The sequence below is a fragment of the Arachis ipaensis genome, chromosome B10, assembly GCF_000816755.2.
Source record: "Arachis ipaensis cultivar K30076 chromosome B10, Araip1.1, whole genome shotgun sequence".
NCBI classification, from domain to species: domain Eukaryota; kingdom Viridiplantae; phylum Streptophyta; class Magnoliopsida; order Fabales; family Fabaceae; genus Arachis; species Arachis ipaensis.
Genome location: NC_029794.2, coordinates 25,345,964 through 25,365,373, shown reverse-complemented (window position 1 = coordinate 25,365,373; position 19,410 = coordinate 25,345,964). Strand labels below are relative to the sequence as shown.

Sequence of the window (19,410 nt, the reverse complement as noted above, 5' to 3'; positions counted from 1 at the left end):
TACCCATTTTTGACTGATTATCAATTTATAGACAAATGATTAATAATAATCTTGAATTGCTGGTGATTTTCCAATTCAAATGGAGTCCACAGTTTAAAATAATAAAAAAAAAGTGGTTATAACCCACGTAAAAAAAAAGAGAGAGAGAGTGAGTCTCTCATTTTTAAATAGAAAGAAAGAAAAGAAAAGAAATAGAGAAAAAAGGAGAGGATCAGTGATGGGAAGAGAAAAAGACAAAGGCAAAAAAGGCATTGCTATTTTGATCTCATTAAACTGGTAAGTTTGCTCTATTTCTTATGAAATTTTAGTATGTTATTTCTGTTGTAGAGATAAATATTAGAATATAACTTTGTGGACAATTTATGTTGATTTTATCAATTTTGATGATGTATTTTGTTGATTGTTGAGGTCTCCTAGTGCTACTAAGAAGAAGACTGATTGTGTACCCATTATTTTGATAGCGAAAATTTTTACTGGACTAGATCCCGTGAATTTTTCATCCCTCTTTTAGGATTTTTTCATGATAAAAAATTCTGGTGTCTGATATTTTTAATTTCTGTCATTGAATTTGTTATTTGGAGTATCTTTGGTGTTGCCTATATAATTGTATAGGTTGTGAAAAAATTATTTTTAGTACTTTTGCTATCAGACAGGTTCTTGTCTGAACCTCAGTTTTTTCCAATAAAGTGGTGTCCAGAATTTTGGTTGTTCATTTTTATGCTGATTAAATGAAAAAAAAAATATTCAAAGGCCAAATATGATCAAATTGAATTCTAAAAATTACTTAATTTGAAAGACCCTCATGAAAAATATGTTATATAGCAAGAACTTGTATGATCCTATAAAGGGAGTTAAATCCAAAGGTACCAAATTTGATACTGAATGGAAGAAGATGGATCGAAAAGCAGTTGTTTTGATTAGGTAATAGCTCGATCTTAGTGTGTATCCACATGTTGACACTGACACTAATGCCGAGAAGATGTGAAAGAAATTGAAGGAGTTATATGGGAGGATAAATGTGCAAAATAAAGCATTCTTGATTAGGAAGCTGGTCAATATGAAATATATTGAAGGTAAATCAATGCCAGAGTACTTGAACATATTTCAGGAGAATGTGAGTCAACTGACAAATAATGACATCACTTCAATTGATGAGGTACAAGCCTTGTTATTACTGAGTTCTTTGTCTAATAGTTGGGAAATTTTGGTTGTAACACTGACTAATTCAGCTTTAAAAGAGAAGTTGACATTAGCAATAGTTAAAGAAGTCAAAATAAAGCATTCTTGATTAGGAAGCTGGTCAATATGAAATATATTGAAGGTAAATCAATGCCAGAGTACTTGAACATATTTCAGGAGAATGTGAGTCAACTGACAAATAATGACATCACTTCAATTGATGAGGTACAAGCCTTGTTATTACTGAGTTCTTTGTCTAATAGTTGGGAAATTTTGGTTGTAACACTGACTAATTCAGCTTTAAAAGAGAAGTTGACATTAGCAATAGTTAAAGAGAGCATGTTGAATGAAGAAGTCAAAAGAAGAGAATGAAGTTTGATCAATACTTTCTCCCAATTAGAAGCACTTATTTTAGAGTCACGGAAAAGAAGTCAAAGTAAAAAATTTCACAGTTCTGACAGGTTAGAGAGTTGAAACAAATCAAGAAAAAAGTACAAGTCAAGAAAGGAGCTTATTTGTCACTATTGTGGCAAGTCGAGGCATATCAAGAGGTATTGTAGGTTCTTGAAAAGAGATCCATTAAAGAAAAAAACAAAAATAAAGGTAAAGATAGTAATAAAGAAACTAATGTGATTGTTTATAAAAATGTTCTTATTACATATGATGAAAACTATATTAATCTTGTCTATGATGATTTCCTTTGGATTATAAATTCTAATGTCTCATGTCATGTCACTCTGAAGTATGAATTTTTCACTTTTTATACTCTTTTGTTGAGTCAAAAATTGATTTGGTATCTTATGATGATAAACACAATTAACTATTTCTTATTATAATTAACCATTATGATGAGAATTGTAGGAATCAATTAAGGATGAATAAATCAAGTAAGCTTGAAGTATGCAAAGCATATACATTTATAAGGAAATCATTAAAAGGATCTCAAGCCAAGTTAAGAAAGATGTTGTAAATCAAGACAACTATAAATATGTTTCAAGGATAAAAAATTGGACAATTGCTGCACATTCAAATTGAATTAAAGAAGGAAAGAATTTTCCTCTTCATCATCAATGTATTGGAAATCATATTTCAAATGATTGAAGAGCTGTTGCACCAATGTTTAGAAAACAAAGAAGGAAAGCTTTCACATTCATAGCTATCAGTTAAGAGCCTTGAAGAGTGCAACAGTTAGTCAATAAAAAAGAAAACTTCTCCATCTTGAAGAGAAGATATCAAGCTTTATAAAAGAAGATTTCATCTAAGAAAGAGATAACTATTTTCGTGCATAATTTCAAATCATACAAACAGTCCTTGTTTTCTTTATTTTTGAGTGTGCTCATACTTCTCTTTTATCTAGATTCAAGCTTAATTTGAGAGATACAAATGGTAAAGAGAGTAGTTCATACAAAAGTTATTTTCGTTTGAGTGTTTGATTTTAAAAGTATGCTGGGTTAGAGTACACTTAGTTCTCCTTAACTAGGTTGGGTTAGCACCTAGGTGATATACTAAGCTTAAGATAGCTTAGGTGGTTTAGAAGAGTATGAGTCTCTTGTAATTGGTATTGGTAATCAATCTTGATTATAGTAGAAGGGTAATGCTAGGTAGACAAAAAAAACAGTTAGAACTTGCCTTATTTAGCATTAATTAATGCTCGCAACAACTAATGAATGCTAAGTAAAGCAAGTTATGGCTGTTTTTGGCTGATTTTCTTTGGTTACCAAACATTTTCGATAGTAGAAATTCTACCTTTGTAGTGGCAGAGACTAGACATAGGTCACATTGCACTAAGTGGCCGAACTAAGATATATCGTGGTCTGACTCTTCTTCGTTCCCTTTCTCTGCCATTTTAATTCTGTTCTATTATGATGAGACAAAATTCAAAATAATCTCCTAAAATCAGAATTTTGCATAACTTGTTTATTCAAGTCTAAAAAGTTATTCCTTGATTCAACTCCCTTCTCAATTCACGTGGGAACTTTCATGCTGAAAATTTTAGTAAAATCAAATTGGGAGATAAAGGGGGTTGTGACATCATTAGTATAGGGGATGTGTGGCTTGAAACCAACATGGGATGCAAGTTGTTATGCAAGCACCAGATATCAATCTAATTTTAGTGAAGGCATTAGATCAATAGGATATTGCACTTCCTTTTAGTAGTAGAAAATGCAAAATTACTAAAGGGGCTCTCATTGTTGTTAAAGAAGACAATAGTCTCACTACTCTCTACCGATTACAAGCAAAGTTGTGCAAAGAAGAGGTAAATATAGCCGATGATTCCTCCTCTTATTTGTGCATATGCGTCTTGGTCACTTGAGTAAAAAAAGACTTAGCATTTTAGTCAAGAAGCAGTCACTTCTAGTGAAAGGTACAGATTTAAATATTTGTACTCATTATTTTGTTAGAAAGTATGCTAGAGTATCATTTCATAGTTCTGGACCTCATAGGAGATCACATGTTCTAGATTTAGTGCACACTGATGTTTGCATTATGGTTGCTAAAACACTATGAGGTGCATCATATTTGTTACTTTTATTGATGATTATTCTCAAAAAGTGTGAGCTTTTGTTTTGAAATCTAAAGATTAGGTGCTCGGTATCTTCAAGCACTTTCATGCAAGTATTGAAAGAGAAACAAGATAGAAGTTGAAATGTGTTCGAGTAGATAATGGTGGAGAATACAGGAGTCTATGTGAAGAGTATTGCAAAGGACATGGGATCAAGCTTGAGAAGACAGTTCCTAAGACTCCTCAACATAATGAAACTGCAAAGAGAATGAATCGCACTATCAATAATAGAGTCAAGTGTATGCTCTCCCATGCAAAGTTGCCAAAATCCTTTTGGGCTGAAGCAGTGAAGATTGTAATAGATTTGATCAACCTTTCTCCTTCAATTCCACTAAATGGTGATGTTCCAGAGAAAGTTTGGAGAGAAAAATATGTCTCCTATAGTCACTTGTGAGTGTTCGACTGCAGGGGTTTCGTTCACATTCCAAGAGATGAAAGATCCAAAATTGACGGAAAGTCAAATCAGTGTATCTTCATGGGTTATGATCATGAAGACTTTAGTTACAAATTATGGAATCCGATGAGTAAGAAAATAATTAGAAGTCGAGATGTGATTTTTTTTAATATCAAACAATTGAAAACCTTGAGAAGATAGATAAGCCAATAACAACTGTTAAAATATTCTGCTAATGATAAATCTGGTCCTTCCACTAGACCTCCTATTAATGGGGGAGATGTACAAGTTATAATAATGGTGATAATTTGCACGATGAAGTTACACCTCAACCTAAGGTGCCAGATGCAAAAGCTCCACCAAATGATGAATTTCTACCTGAACCACCAGTTGAGCCTGAATTGAGAAGATCTACTAGAGAGCGTCATCCTTCTCAGAGATACTCTCCTCATGAGTATGTGATGAACACTGAGATTGGAAAGTCAGAGAACTACAAGGAAGCTATGTCTGATAAGTATAAAGAAGATTGTTTGAAGGCCATGCAAAAAGAAATGAAATACTTGCATGAGAATCATACGTTTGAATTGGTGAAGTTGCCAAATGGTAAGAGAGCATTCAAGAATAAATGGGTGTTAAAATTCAAAGCAGATGAAAATACTTCACGACCAAGGTACAAAGTTTGGTTGGTTGTGAAAAGTTTTGAGTAAAAGAAAGGTATTGATTTTGAAGAGATGTACTCTTCAGTTATGAAGATGTCCTCTATTTGAGTTGTACTTAGATTAGCAGCTAGCTTGAATTTAAAGGTTGAGCAACTTGATAGGAAGACTGCGTAGCTTCATGATGACATAGACAAAGAAATTTATATGGAGCAACCAAATGGTCGAAGTTAAAGGAAAGGAGCATCTTGTGTGCGAATTGAAGAAGAGCTTATATGGGTTGAAGCAAGCGCCAAGACAATGGTACACGAAACTTGATTCCTTCATGAAGGTCATGGGTATAGTAAGAATTCTTTTGATCATTGTGTGAATGTCAAGAAATTCTTTGATGATGACTTTATAATTTTCTTGCTTTATGATGATGATATGTTGATTATTGGTCATGACACTAAGAAGATTGAAAATCTTAAGAAAGAATTGAACAAATCCTTTGCTATGAAAGATTTGGGTCTTGTAAAGAAAATCATTGGTATGAGTATCACTCATAACATGAAGAATGAAAAACTGTAGTTGTCGCAATAGAAGCATATTGAGAAGGTTTCAGAGAGGTTTAACATGAGTAGTTCCAAACCTGTTATTACTCCATTTGCTAGTCATTTTAAGCTGAGTTCGTAGCAATGTCCTACAAGTGAAAAAGAAAAAGAAGAAATGAAGAAGATTCCATATGCATCTGCGGTTGATAGTTTGATATATGCTAATTGATTTATACCAGGCCAGATTTTACTCATGTTGTTGGAGTTGTTAGTCGGTTTCTCTTTAATCTTGGCAAAGAACACTGGCAAGCAATGAAGTGAATTCTCAGATATCTTAATGGTACTTCCAGAGTTTATTTATGCTCTAAGAATGGTCAACATGTGTTGAATGGTTACACAGATACGGATATGGCGAGGGATCTTGATTCGAGAAAGTCTAATTCTGGTTATATGATGACTTTTACAGGGAAAGTTGTATCGCGGCAATCTCGACTTCAGAAATATGTTGCTTTATCTATTATAGCGGCATAATATATTATTGTTGTTGAAACTTCTAAGGAACTTTTGTAGATGAAAAAATTTCTATAAGAGTTAGGCATCAATCAAAAGAAGTTTGTGTTATTTTTTGACAGACAAAGTGTTATCCATCTCAGTACGAATCTGATGTTTCATTCCAGATCGAAGCACATAAAGGTGATGTATCGTTGGATATTCCAAGCATTTGAGATGAAATCATGTGCACTTGAGAAGATTCATATTGATCATAATGGTTCAGATATGATGACTAAGAGTTTACCTACAGTGAAGTTTGATTTTGCAAAGTGAAAGCGGTCTTAGTATAGCGGCCTAACTCCACTTAAGTTTGTGAGGGAGAGATTTGTTGGTGAGTCTCCAACTCAAGTGAAGCCCACAATAGTTAAAAATAAAAGAAAAAAATAGAAAGAAAGAGAAGTGGCTTATAGCCATGTAAAAGAAAAAGAAAAAGAGAGAGATAGAGAGAGATAGAGAGTTTTTCATTTTTAAAAGAAAGAAAGAAAAGAAAGAGAAAGAAGAGGATTGGCAACGGAAAGAGAAGAAGAAAGAAGGGAAAAAGGGCATAACTATTTTGATTTCATTAAATTGGTAAACTTATTCCATTTCTTATGAAATTTTAGTATGTTGTTCTTGGTGTAGAGATGAACATTAGGATATAACTTGCTGGTTGGTTTGCCTTTTTTTTTTATCTTATTTGAGATACTCATTTTGTAAAGTGTTTATGTTGATTCTATCAATTTTAAATTTGTATTTTGTTGATTGTTGAAATTTTTTAATACTACTAGAAAAACTGATTATATACTCATTATTTTGATAGTGAAAGTTTTTATTGGATTAAATACCGTGAATTTTTTATTTCTCTTTTTGTTTACAACTAGTGTATGTTCCTGTACACTGTACAGGATAATTAATAAAAATATATAATTTTTTTATTAAAAAAATTAAACAAAAGATATATATAATAATTATTACTATAAATATTTTATAAAGTTATATTACTATAAAATAATTTATAAAGTTATAATTAAAATCAAAATTTAATTATTTTTAATGTTAAAAATATTAAAAATAATTAGTATTTGTCTTAACTGATTTGGATTGATTAAGTGGTCATCTCACTCGTCTACCTAAGTAAGTATTAGAGTTTTGAATTCCGCCTTGTGTATGTAACAACTCATTGGCTAGCGACAAACCCTTAATAAATGGAGCTTCAATCCGTTGAGGATTAGTTCTAGACCTGCCGAGTTGGAAAATACAGTGAAAGAAAATAGGATTTGTCTTGAAAGTAGAACAATTCTCATTGATGATAGCAATACTTATGGAGATTTACCTTTGTTGAAATTTAACTGTGACAGTTTTATTTATTGGTATCATATTCATTCAGGAAGTCAACCAACATGATCAACGTTATTACTGGTTAAAATTTTATATTTTATGACATGATTTTTAAGTTTCTAAAGTTATAAACTTATGTCATTAAAAAAATTATTAGATTGATTAATATATTTTGGTAATATTACCAAAATACCGTAGTTGAGTATATTAAATTGTGTAAAAAGAAACTATAATAACTTTTGTTATTTAATATATAAAATATATAATTAAAAAATAAATTATTATTCTTAGATTGGAATATATTTTTTCTATTTTTATATCATTTTATTTGACAATAATTGCCATTAAAAAAAATGAATGACTACACTATTTTATAATATGATGTATAAAATAATTTTTTATTTTAAAATTAATTCTGGTTAGTGAAAAAAATTCAAAATATTTTCTTACACAAATATAGTATAGTATTTATTACAATAATGACTCAAAATATTAAGTCAAGTGAGTAAAATCAACCTAGTCTATTGTTAGGATCTCAAATTCGAATTAGGTTCATTGTCTTAAAACCCGATGCAGATAAAGTTCACGTGTTTTATCTCAAATCGGCTCAAATTGAATTTTGTTGTTAGTTAGATATAGTAATAGATACTCGTGTTGGCACAGCGGCGGACCCATTTTTCCGTCCTTCGCTCCCATTTAAAAAAAAATATCCCCCGTTCGCTCTCTATTTTCGTCGCAAGTCCCCCTATTTAATTATCTCCTTAGCGAATGCAGATACCCACGATTATTTATGGATATTCTTTGAAAATTTTTGAAAAAAATAACAAAAACCCGTTTAGTCCCCGATTGGCTAGTCTCTTTTATCATTCCAATTGCTAGCATTTGTTAGTTCGTGGCGTGAAACTACTCTAGCCACTTAGTAAATTCCTAAATAACCAAAGTTCAAACTATATCATTCTCATAAAATAGTAACACCCTTAAAACCTGTTAATCAAAATACATAAAAATATATAAAACAAAATCATAGAAAATTTTGGCAAAATAAAAAAAAATTACAAAGATTATAACGGAAGTACAAAAAAAAAGAGAGATTACTTTCGTTCGATAACGTACCTCCATAAATACCATTCAACTTACAACAACTCATAAAGAGTACATCCATATATATACATAAATATATATAAATAATATTACAAACATAATCCAATACAATTCCTATCCCTCTTACAGATTATATCAAGATAAAGGCGAGGGTGCAGTAAACCATAACTAAAACAATATAGAGCATCACAACAACAATTAGATAAGCTCTTCGTAACTTCTGCGCCCATATCCTGAAAGGGGAAAAATGTAGGGGGGTGAGAACATCATTCTCGAAAGGGTTCTCAGTAGAGGGTTTTTGGGAATTACTGTAATAGGATACTTGAAGATAAACCGTACCAGTGATTAATAACCGACTTATGCCTCTTTTCAAAAACAACTGTTTACAATAAAAGTAAAGTCGGAAATCTTTTCTAAAAGAGGAACCGTTCAATTCTCAAAACATCAAAGCCTTTCAAAATGGTTTATCTATACTGAACCAAAGTAGCCTTTCATATTTTATTCCCAACTAGAAACACGAGACCAAAATCAACCATCGGTTCATCTCATTCCAACCACGGCCCTAGGCCCAAACAATCCAACCCTCAACCAATCACCACAATCCAACAGAGTCCCAGATGCAAACACAAATAGGAAGTTCAAGCACAAACAAACAGTTACAGCAAGTAGAACAATTAGCAGTTAATCACAAAGGCAAACCACGTACAATATGCACACCCAAACAATGTCACATAGATGCATATGATGCATGCCTGTCCCTAGTGGCTGATGATATCATCTGTCGGTTATATAGCCAACCCGACACGTCCTGGTAGCTAACCATGAACAGAAACACCCATCGCGGAGCAAGTAGGTTTGAGCTACAACCCCATTGCTACTACCCGCTCAACCCAGAGCCAGTGGAATAACCACTACTGCGGCTACTACCCAGGCGGGTGTTTAACAGCTCAACCTGGAGCGAGTGGAATCACCACTACTACTGCTACTACCCAGGCGTCACAGTCTCTGACCTGGAGCAAGTGGGACGAACCACAACCCTTGCTACTACCCAGGTATCTCAAGCATATATTCATTCATTCCCAGTCATGGATCAACATCCATCTCAGACATCCGGCTTAAATTCATAATTCATAGTCAGCCATACGACCCATAACTCATTCGGCAATCAGCCATAAATCAATATCATACACAGCCATTCCGGCTCACGGTTCAATCCAAAACCAGCCAATATTCATAATCATATACAGCCATTCCGGCCCATAACAAAACAGCACTTCCACCACTCAACATCATCAAATTCATAAAACTGGCATTTAAGCCATAAATCACTTTTCTCAAGCCATTTCACTTTGAAATCAAACTTCAACTCTTTTCAGATTTCTTTTTGGAACCCATTTTTCCAACTCTTCCAAAATGCCTCAAACTTGATTACTCAATCAAAAGTATAGGTTCCTTTAAAAATCACTAAAAACTCCTTTTTATATTGAAATCAATATTAGAGCATCATTATTTCCTTTAGTGATTCAAACGGTAAAAATAGTTCAGTTCTAAATAAGCCGAACTCAACGTATAAGGTTCATCAAATAAATTAAGCTGGAAAGCATAAATATCCTCTTAATAAATCAAATAATACAATTTCTCAAATCCAAACCTTTTAAATAACCTTTCAAACAAGACTAAGATTTTATAAAAATTTCGGCAGCACCTCCCCTAAAACTTGGACTTTTACCTCCTGGTTCGGGTCCCAACTAAACCGTTCCTCATTCCTTTTCAACAATACAAAATCAGAAATCAATTCAAATCAAGCTAAATCCAACAATCGCCTCAGTGGCGTATTTCAAGGATACTATTTTAAAATCAACTCAATATCAATCAATTTAACTCATTTCCAAAGCTTTAAAGAATCGATTAAGCAATAAATCATTTGTCCGAAACCAAGTCAATTAAAGTAAACCAGGTTAAATTCAAAAGTGTTCTATCTTTCACATCATCCGAATAATTGACTCAATTCAAACCAATCCTCAGCGGATTAAACTCATTTCAAATCTTTAAAGAATCAACTTCCAAAGATTACATTTCACAAAGCCGCACAACAATTCAGCCAAACAAATATTCATAATCATTCGATACAATCAAATTATACATAAGGCCGATACAATCACCAAATACACATTTTCTCACAACAGTATCCATATGTAATAATTCCAATACATAAAGCATAGTTTTTGGAAAGTGCCCCTACCTCAAAACGCAATTCCATAACTCAAACGCGTCACCAAGTCCTTTCCGCCTTGACCCAAACTGACGGCAACCAAAACCTCAACTCCCAGCCACGTTCACAATAACCATAGCAACACTAATCGTAACATACAACAACCAGAACTCAATCGTATAGCGATTAATGCCACAAACCTCAGCGTATAATAACAGGACAGTAACTAAAGGGCTTTCAAATCGAAACGCTTACCGAACCGAAGAAGCAACGGTTGAACCGAAACAGCGGCGGTCTCCGAACCGGTTCGGCGGCAACCCGACAATCAGCCCCAAGCAACAGTGGCGATCTGAACCACACGCAGCGACGATTAAGTTCCAGGAAACTCAACAGAAGGGAAACTCAACTTAAAAGCCTTATCGGCAGCCTTTTCCGGCGACGACAGCAGGGTCTCAAGCGGCAAAGGCTCAGCCCGGAGCTCCGACGGTGATCCCAGAAGTGACAGAACCACTCCAGGCGGTCAAAACACAGGGGAACAGCTTTCTCCTCCGATCGCGACACCTGCGGCGGCCTGAATCCTTTTCCGGCGACGGTGAGAACCCCAACAGCGCGGCGCGGTTCAGTCTGCTCCATAGCACAGCAGCAACCGAGCCTCCAACTCGCGTCGTCCTCTCTCCCACGATGCTCACTCACGGCGAACCAGGGAAGCAAAAGCGGAGCTCCATCGTGCTTCTCGTTCGGAGCTGGCAAGGACGATGGCGCGGTGACCCCGACGGCAACTGGGCGCAGCTCGCAGCTCCGTGGGTGGCGGCGACGCGATGAGTTCCTCTTCTCCTCTTCTCTGCGCGACACGACTCTGACTGCGGACTCCAAGGCGGCGCGACGGCGGTGGTGAGGCCTGACGCACCGACGACGCTCCTCCCTCCCCTCTTCCTTCCTTCCTTCTCCGTGTATCCCTCACCCCACTTCCCTTTCTGTTTCTATTTCCGTTGGAGGGGTTTTGGGTGGCAACGCGTTTCAAACCTTGGGGGAAAGAACGGCGCTGGGTAGGGGTCAAGTGGCTAGGGTTTCAGGGTTAGCTTTTAGAGTAAAAATTAGGGTTAAGGGCATTATGGTAATTTCACATAAAGTTGGGAATAATATAGTAATTGAAACCCAAATTAAATCCAACACAATTTGTACATAGAAAATACTATTTGCTCATCAATTTCACAAATTATTTTCAATAAAATGCCCAAATCTAAAAATTAGAAATAATATACTTAATTTCTTCATTTTCCAAAATAGCAGTAATAATATTTAAAATATTACTTAACTAATCCAAATCATATAAAATCCTTATTATTTCATAACTATCAACCTTATACTTTAACTATAGAAAATAGTCCAATAATTATAAAATTGGATAATAATCATAACTTATCTCAAATCCATTAAATCAAAACTTGCCTTAATTATCTTTAATAAAATAATCTCTGAAATTAAGGCTATAAATAACTGTAGGATTTGAGACTTGATCATAATAAGACTTTTCAAAGATTCTGGGTCTTACATTCTACCCACCTTATAAAAATTTTTGCCCTCGAAAATTGATACAAAATGAAAGAAATTCTATAACAGTTCACCCTTGAACACATTTAAGGAAGAAGCAAAAATATCTCAAAATACAATCTTATATACGATTTTCAAATACTTTGATTGTCATAAGCATAAGGATGTAAAGGTAGGAGTGTGATTGCAAAGCAAACGTTACAAGGTAGGCTCAATGCAAAAGATAACATGGGTCAATCATGTGATAGAAGGGCAAGGCATCAAAGACTATCAAACAGGATGGAGTCAAAACGACGTGCTCGACCTCCGCACACTAATCTCATATCAACCTCAAAGTTTCAACTTTCCAACTCCATCAAGCACTTTACAAACCCCAAATTTGATCACAAGCCTGACAACCACAAACCCGTTCGCAAGGAACAAAACGCCCACAACTCATACGTTGTACACCTACCACTTCAACTTCCGTATACACATCACGTCTTAAAGAACTAACGTATCGCGTTACTACGTCTACAAGTCGCACGTGATATCAAAACAATTCTCGAGTCTACTCAGAAGGATACAAGATTTAGGAATGAGAGATAAATGTCAACAATAATACTCATAGATTTGAGAGAGAATGTATCCAATCCCCGGATAGACAAAGATGTCCAAGCAAAGGAGTTTGCTAGAAATAAATCGATTGACAACTCCAAAGAAAACACTTGGATCCAAGAAATCCAACAGGACCAATCAGAAGAGAACCAGCGCCTTAGTTCGAAACAAATTCAAGTTGAGTCGAAGAAGTAGGAGGTTTACAAAAAGGAATATCAAACCCAAGACAAAGCTCACAAAACTCAAGAGCAAGATTAAAAGTACTTCCAAATACATTGTTCATAAAGGAACCAAAACTTGCGGAAAAACCACTTCGCAATCTAAAAGAAAGGTTAATTAACAACATCCTTCAAGAGAGTAACAAAAGCATAATCGTGGCTTTGCTTTAATGCAAGTTCATGTTGAAATAGATTTTGTCGAGTTCTAAAAACAAGGTGCACACGGGTTGACTAAAGGCTAAAATATTTCTTCAAATATTTTAGAAAGATAATTAGATGCACAACTTAACCAAAAGCAGTTCATAAAACTCGGGAGAGAAATCAAAGGCTTGTTCAAAAATTCTCAAAGTTCATATTCAAACAAGCGTGTATAACATTCGTAGCAAGGATGAAAGAGAAAATTAAACTCCTTTTAGAAAAGAAACTCCAAGGTAAAAATTTGCACACAATCTGGTAAGGAAATAAGTGGTGTGTTACTAACAAACCGGTTTCCACTAAACAAGGAAGCTTTCCAAAACTTCATTTAAAAGGGCGCATGCCAACTTTAAATTAATTTCGTCAAAATTGGACAATGGTTTTAATCTCAATCAAACAACAGAAAATAAATTCCGTTTAATATTTCGTCAAAGAGAATTCGAAACTTCTTTAAAAGGTTCAAAACAAGACTCCCAAAGCGTTCTTGAAATCACCATCTCGGAAGAACATTCAAGAAGTTTAAGATGTACTAAAAAGGAGTCAAGCCTTGCAAGAAAGGATCTTAATTTAAAGTAGTTCAAACAAGATCCACTAGACATGAAACATCAAACAAGTTTTAAATTGATCCAAAAGAATACAAAAGTCATAGAAAAGACAACTCAATCATTTGTAATTTCTCAATGATAATCAACAGCAATTTATAAAATCCCAAAATTGGCTGTGATTACTGTCAAGTAAGAGAAAAACTGAATCAACAATTTCTCAAAGAATGGACTCAGAACCCGGAGTTAAAAGTCACAGCACATTAAGACAGGTTCAAGGCTATATCAAAGAATACTTGAATCAAGAAGAACTCAAACAGAGGAAGATAGATACAACAAGGAGTTCAACCAAGCATATGCACTTAAGATCAAACAAGAATGCATATGAATAGAGGAATAGAGTCGAGAAAATCAAACTACTTTTCAAGAGGATTAGCAAACAAGAACTTCAGGTTAGGGTATAAAAAAACAGATCGACTCGAATAAAATTCAAGACAAACAAATGAATAGCCTCGAGAAATAGTTTTTAACGTTCCCAAAGCCCGCGATTCGCTTTACTCAACTCGTATTTCATCTATGATAACCCATCAGTGCTTTCATATACATAATTCACTAGTATTAAGCCGGCCGAACTTAATATCAGGAATTATGCAATGCAAGACTAACAGCATTAATCAATAGATCGTCATGTGCATAAAGCTCTAATTCTCGTCGAGATAAAGAAAAAGTGAACGAATAAAAATGTGTAGTTATCAAAAGACAATAAAAAAAAGTCTTTTTATTTATTTATTAATTATTAACTTATTATAATTAATTTCACATAATTTATTATGTGTTATTTGTAACACCCTAACTACCAAAGTTCACACTTCCGGCCGCGCGACTCTGATAGCTCAGACATTACGACGACACTTATACTACTTAATACTAAAATATGAGCCTGTTTGAAACTTTAAACCACAATACCGCTCCCAAAAATTACTTTCGTTCGATAACGTACCTCCATAAATACCATTCAACTTACAACAACTCATAAAGAGTACATCCATATATATACATAAATATATATAAATAAAATTACAAACATAATGCAATACAATTCCTATCCCTCTTACAGATTATATCAAGATAAAGGCGAGGGTGCAATAAACCATAACTAAAACAATATAGAGCATCACAACAACAATTAGATAGGCTCTTCGTAACTTCTGCGCCCATATCCTGAAAGGGGAAAAATGTAGGGGGGTGAGAACATCATCCTCGAAAGGGTTCTCAGTAGAGGGTTTTTGGGAATTACTGTAATAGGATACTTGAAGATAACCTGGAGTAAGTGGGACGAACCACAACCCTTGCTACTACCCAGGTATCTCAAGCATATATTCATTCATTCCCAGTCATGGATCAACATCCATCTCAGACATCCGGCTTAAATTCATAATTCATAGTCAGCCATACGGCCCATAACTCATTCGGCAATCAGCCATAAATCAATATCTTACACGACCATTCCGGCTCACAGTTCAATCCAAAACCAGCCAATATTCATAATCATACACAGCCATTCCGGCCCATAACAAAACAGCACTTCCACCACTCAACAAAAATCACTAAAAACTCCTTTTTATATTGAAATCAATATTAGAGCATCATTATTTCCTTCAGTGATTCAAACGGTAAAAATAGTTTAGTTCTAAATAAGCCGAACTCAACATATAAGGTTCATCAAATAAATTAAGCTGGAAAGCATAAATATCCTCTTAATAAATCAAATAATACAATTTCTCAAATCCAAACCTTTTAAATAACCTTTCAAACAAGACTAAGATTTTATAGAAATTTCGGCAGCACCTCCCCTAAAATTTGGACTTTTGCCACCCGGTTCGGGTCCCAACTAAACCGTTCCTCATTCTTTTTCAACAACACAAAATCAGAAATCAATTCAAATCAAGCTAAATCCAACAATCGCCTGAGTGGCGTATTTCAAGGATACTATTTTAAAATCAACTCAATATCAATCGATTTAACTCATTTCCAAAGCTTTAAAGAATCGATTAAGTAATAAATCATTTGTCCGAAACCAAGTCAATTAAAGTAAACCAGGTTGAATTCAAAAGTGTTCTATCTTTCACATCATCCAAATAATTGAATCAATTCAAACCAATCCTCAGCGGATTAAACTCATTTCAAATCTTTAAAAAATCAACTTCCAAAGATTACATTTCACAAAGCCGCACAACAATTCAGCCAAACAAACATTCATAATCATTCAATACAATCAAATTATACATAAGGCCGATACAATCACCAAATACACATTTTCTCACAACAGTATCCATATGTAATAATTCCAATACATAAAGCATAGTTTTTGGAAAGCGCCCCTACCTCAAAACGCAATTCCATAACTCAAACGCGTCACCGAGTCCTTTCCGCCTTGACCCAAACTGACGGCAACCAAAACCTCAGCTCCCAGCCACGTTCACAATAACCATAGCAATACTAATCGCAACATACAACAACCAGAACTCAATCGTATAGCGATTAATGCCACAAACCTCAGCGTATGATGACAGGACAGTAACTAAAGGGCTTTCAAATCGAAACGCTTACCGAACCGAAGAAGGAACGGTTGAACCGAAACAGCGGCGGTCTCCGAACCGGTTCGGCGGCAACCTGGCAGTCAGCCCCAAGCAGCAGCGGCGATCTGAACCACACGCAGCGACGATGAAGTTCCAGGAAACTCAACAGAAGGGAAACTCAACTTAAAAGCCTTACCGACAGCCTTTTCCGGCGACGACAGCAGGGTCTCAAGCGGCAGAGGCTCAGCCCGGAGCTCCGGCGGTGATCCCGGAAGTGACAAAACCACTCCAGGCGGTCAAAACACAGGGGAACAGCTTTCTCCTCCGACCGCGACACCTGCGGCGGCCTGAATCCTTTTCTGGCGACGGTGAGAACCCCAACAGCGCAGTGCGGTTCAGTCTGCTCCATAGCACAGCAGCAACCGAGCCTCCAACTCGCGTCGTCCTCTCTCCCATCATAACTTATCTCAAATCTAATAAATCAAAACTTGCCTTAATTATCTTTAATAAAATAATCTCTGAAATTAAGGCTATAAATAACTGTAGGATTTGAGACTTGATCATAATAAGACTTTTCAAAGATTCTGGGTCTTACATTCTTTATCTTATTTATTATTCATGCTTTCGATCAAATATAATAATAAATAAATAAATTAATTAATTACCTCAATTATACTTGGACTATTCAACAATTCAACAATTTTTTTTTCAATTTAGAATTAACTACTAACTATAGAAAATAGACAATTTAGAGTACTTTAGTATTATGAACATTAATTATGTATCGTAAAATAACCTAAAATTATAATGTAATTTATTTTTAAAAAATTAATCAAACGTTATTGTTAATTATGAAATAACCTAAAATTATAATGTATTTTATTTTAAAGAAACAATCAACCATTAACATCAATAAATAAAAATTATCGTCAAAATGCTTTGATTAAAAATATGAGGGGTTAATTACTATTCATTATTAATAATATATCGATTATATCAAAAAGTAAAAATATAATTGTTCATACCCTGGCCCAACGTTAAGGCCAAATATCCAAGTAAAAGGCCCAACCCAAAGGAGTTGAGCCTCACACTACACAAACCAGATGCCACGAAGTCGGCTATCTTCACGACTTGCTCTAAAGAAGTCGGTACGAGGATCAGCTGACAGATAAACCCTCCTTCAAGAGGATAACTGCCCCTAGAATCTCTCTAACCACTTCCAAGAGCCATATCTCAACCACCCTAAGATAAAGGGACGGTTATTCCCCTTAAAAAATGGCACTACTTCAACGGTGGTTATTGGTTTACTACTATAAATACACTGACATCTCTCAGGTATCCCTAAGTCCCAATACTCTCTAGACCTGCTCACACCCTTGCTGACTTAGGCATCGGAGTGTCTTTGCAGGTACCACCCCCATTCGTTCATACTCACAAGTTGGACGGAGGCCCCCAAGGCGCAGACCCACTCGAAGGCTTCCATCCTCAGACGATTGGGCCAACCCAGCGAGTCCAGCCCAACAATCTCCGGTTACTCATCGTAACATTGGCGCCGTTGCCGGGGACCCGAGAGATCAACCAATGATGACGGACAGATCCCCTGAAGAGGGTCATGTGGAGACGGATTCCGAACAAGAGAATCTGGACACCGAAAATAATAACGTGGACCTAACCCTCCACCAGGAAACCAATGATCAACACAGAGAGGGTACCTCCGGAGTCAAAAATCCGAAGGTGAATTCCTCAGAAGGGCGCGAATCGGAGAAGGACGGACAGTCCCATGCAACTGAACTTATGGGATTAGTCCATGTCCACCAAAGCCGCCTGGAACAATTGGAACAGGAACGGGAGCGACAAAGGGAGACCGAAAAGAACCTAAAAGAAGAGATGGAACGGCGAAAAGAGTTGGAAAGAAAACTCTTGAAGTTAGAATCCTCCCTCAAAGGTCGGAACTCCCGCGACGATCGAGAAGAGTCGCCCCTAGGAGGGGAGGACCCCTTAGGAGGATATAATGAGGGCAAAAGTTCCGAGGAACTTCAAAAGCCCCGATATGGACCTCTATGATGGAACCACAGATCCGAAGCATCACCTAAGCAATTTCAAAAGTCGGATGTATCTGGATGATGCCTCCGACGCTACGCGATGCAAAGCTTTCCCGACTACCCTGTCGAAAGCAGCGATGAAGTGGTTCGACAGCCTCCCCCCGAGGTCAGTCACCAGTTTTGAAGACCTCTCAAGGAAGTTCTTGATGAGGTTCTCTATTCAGAAGGACAAAATAAAACATGCGCCAACCTCCTGGGAATAAAGCAGGAGGTCGGAGAATCCTTACGAGCCTACATGGAAAGGTTCAACAAAGCATGTTTAGAAATCCAAGACCTGCCCACCGAGGCAGTCATTATGGGGTTAGTCAATGGGTTTAGAGAAGGTCCCTTCTCACAGTCCATATCTAAAAGACACCCCACCTCTTTAAGTGATGTACAGGAAAGAACTGAAAAGTACATCAACATGGAGGAAAATGCTAGACTGAGAGATTCGAGTTAGTGACCTGGGCATCTCCCCTCAACAAAAGAGAGGGAGAGAGAGCCCAAGAAGAAGGAAGAACTCGGTCTCGATAGACCAAGGAAATATCACTCTTATACTCCTCTAAAGGTTTCCATAGTGGATGTATACAGAGAGATTTGCAATACTGAAAGGCTGCCACCTCCCAGGCCCATTAAAAATAAAAAAGGGGGGAGTCGTAGCGACTACTGTGAGTACCATAAAATATATGGTCACTCGACAAATGACTGTTACGACCTTAAAAATGTGATAGAAAAGCTGGCTAGAGAAGGCCGGCTCGACAGATATCTCATAGAAAGGTCGGACGGTCATGGGAAGAGAAAGCGAGACAATATGGATAGAAGAGACCCACCACCACAGACTCTGGAGAGACATATCCATATGATCTCAGGAGGATTCACAGGAGGGGGACTCACCAAGTACTCTCGCAAAAGACATCTCAAGCGAGTCTACCAGGTCGGAGGAGAGTCATCCGACCTCCCCACCATTTCATTCACAAGAGAAGATGGGCAAGGAATAATCCATGGGCATGATGACCCAGTGGTAATTACTATGATCCTAGCCAATGCCCATCTCCACAAAACCCTAGTAGATCAAGGGAGCTCAGCGGACATCCTTTTCAAGCCCGCTTTTGACAAACTAGGGTTGGATGAGAAAGAATT

At 36.2% G+C, this 19,410-nt stretch overlaps 1 long non-coding RNA gene across 1 annotated transcript; it reads right to left on the bottom strand.

Annotated features, from left to right (window-relative positions):
* On the bottom strand, nucleotides 8,477-16,587 carry LOC110268075. Its single transcript, XR_002356119.1, has 3 exons — nucleotides 16,221-16,587; nucleotides 10,538-10,651; nucleotides 8,477-8,528 (listed from the first exon to the last, which is right to left on the bottom strand). It is a non-coding gene; the product is annotated as an uncharacterized LOC110268075 (long non-coding RNA).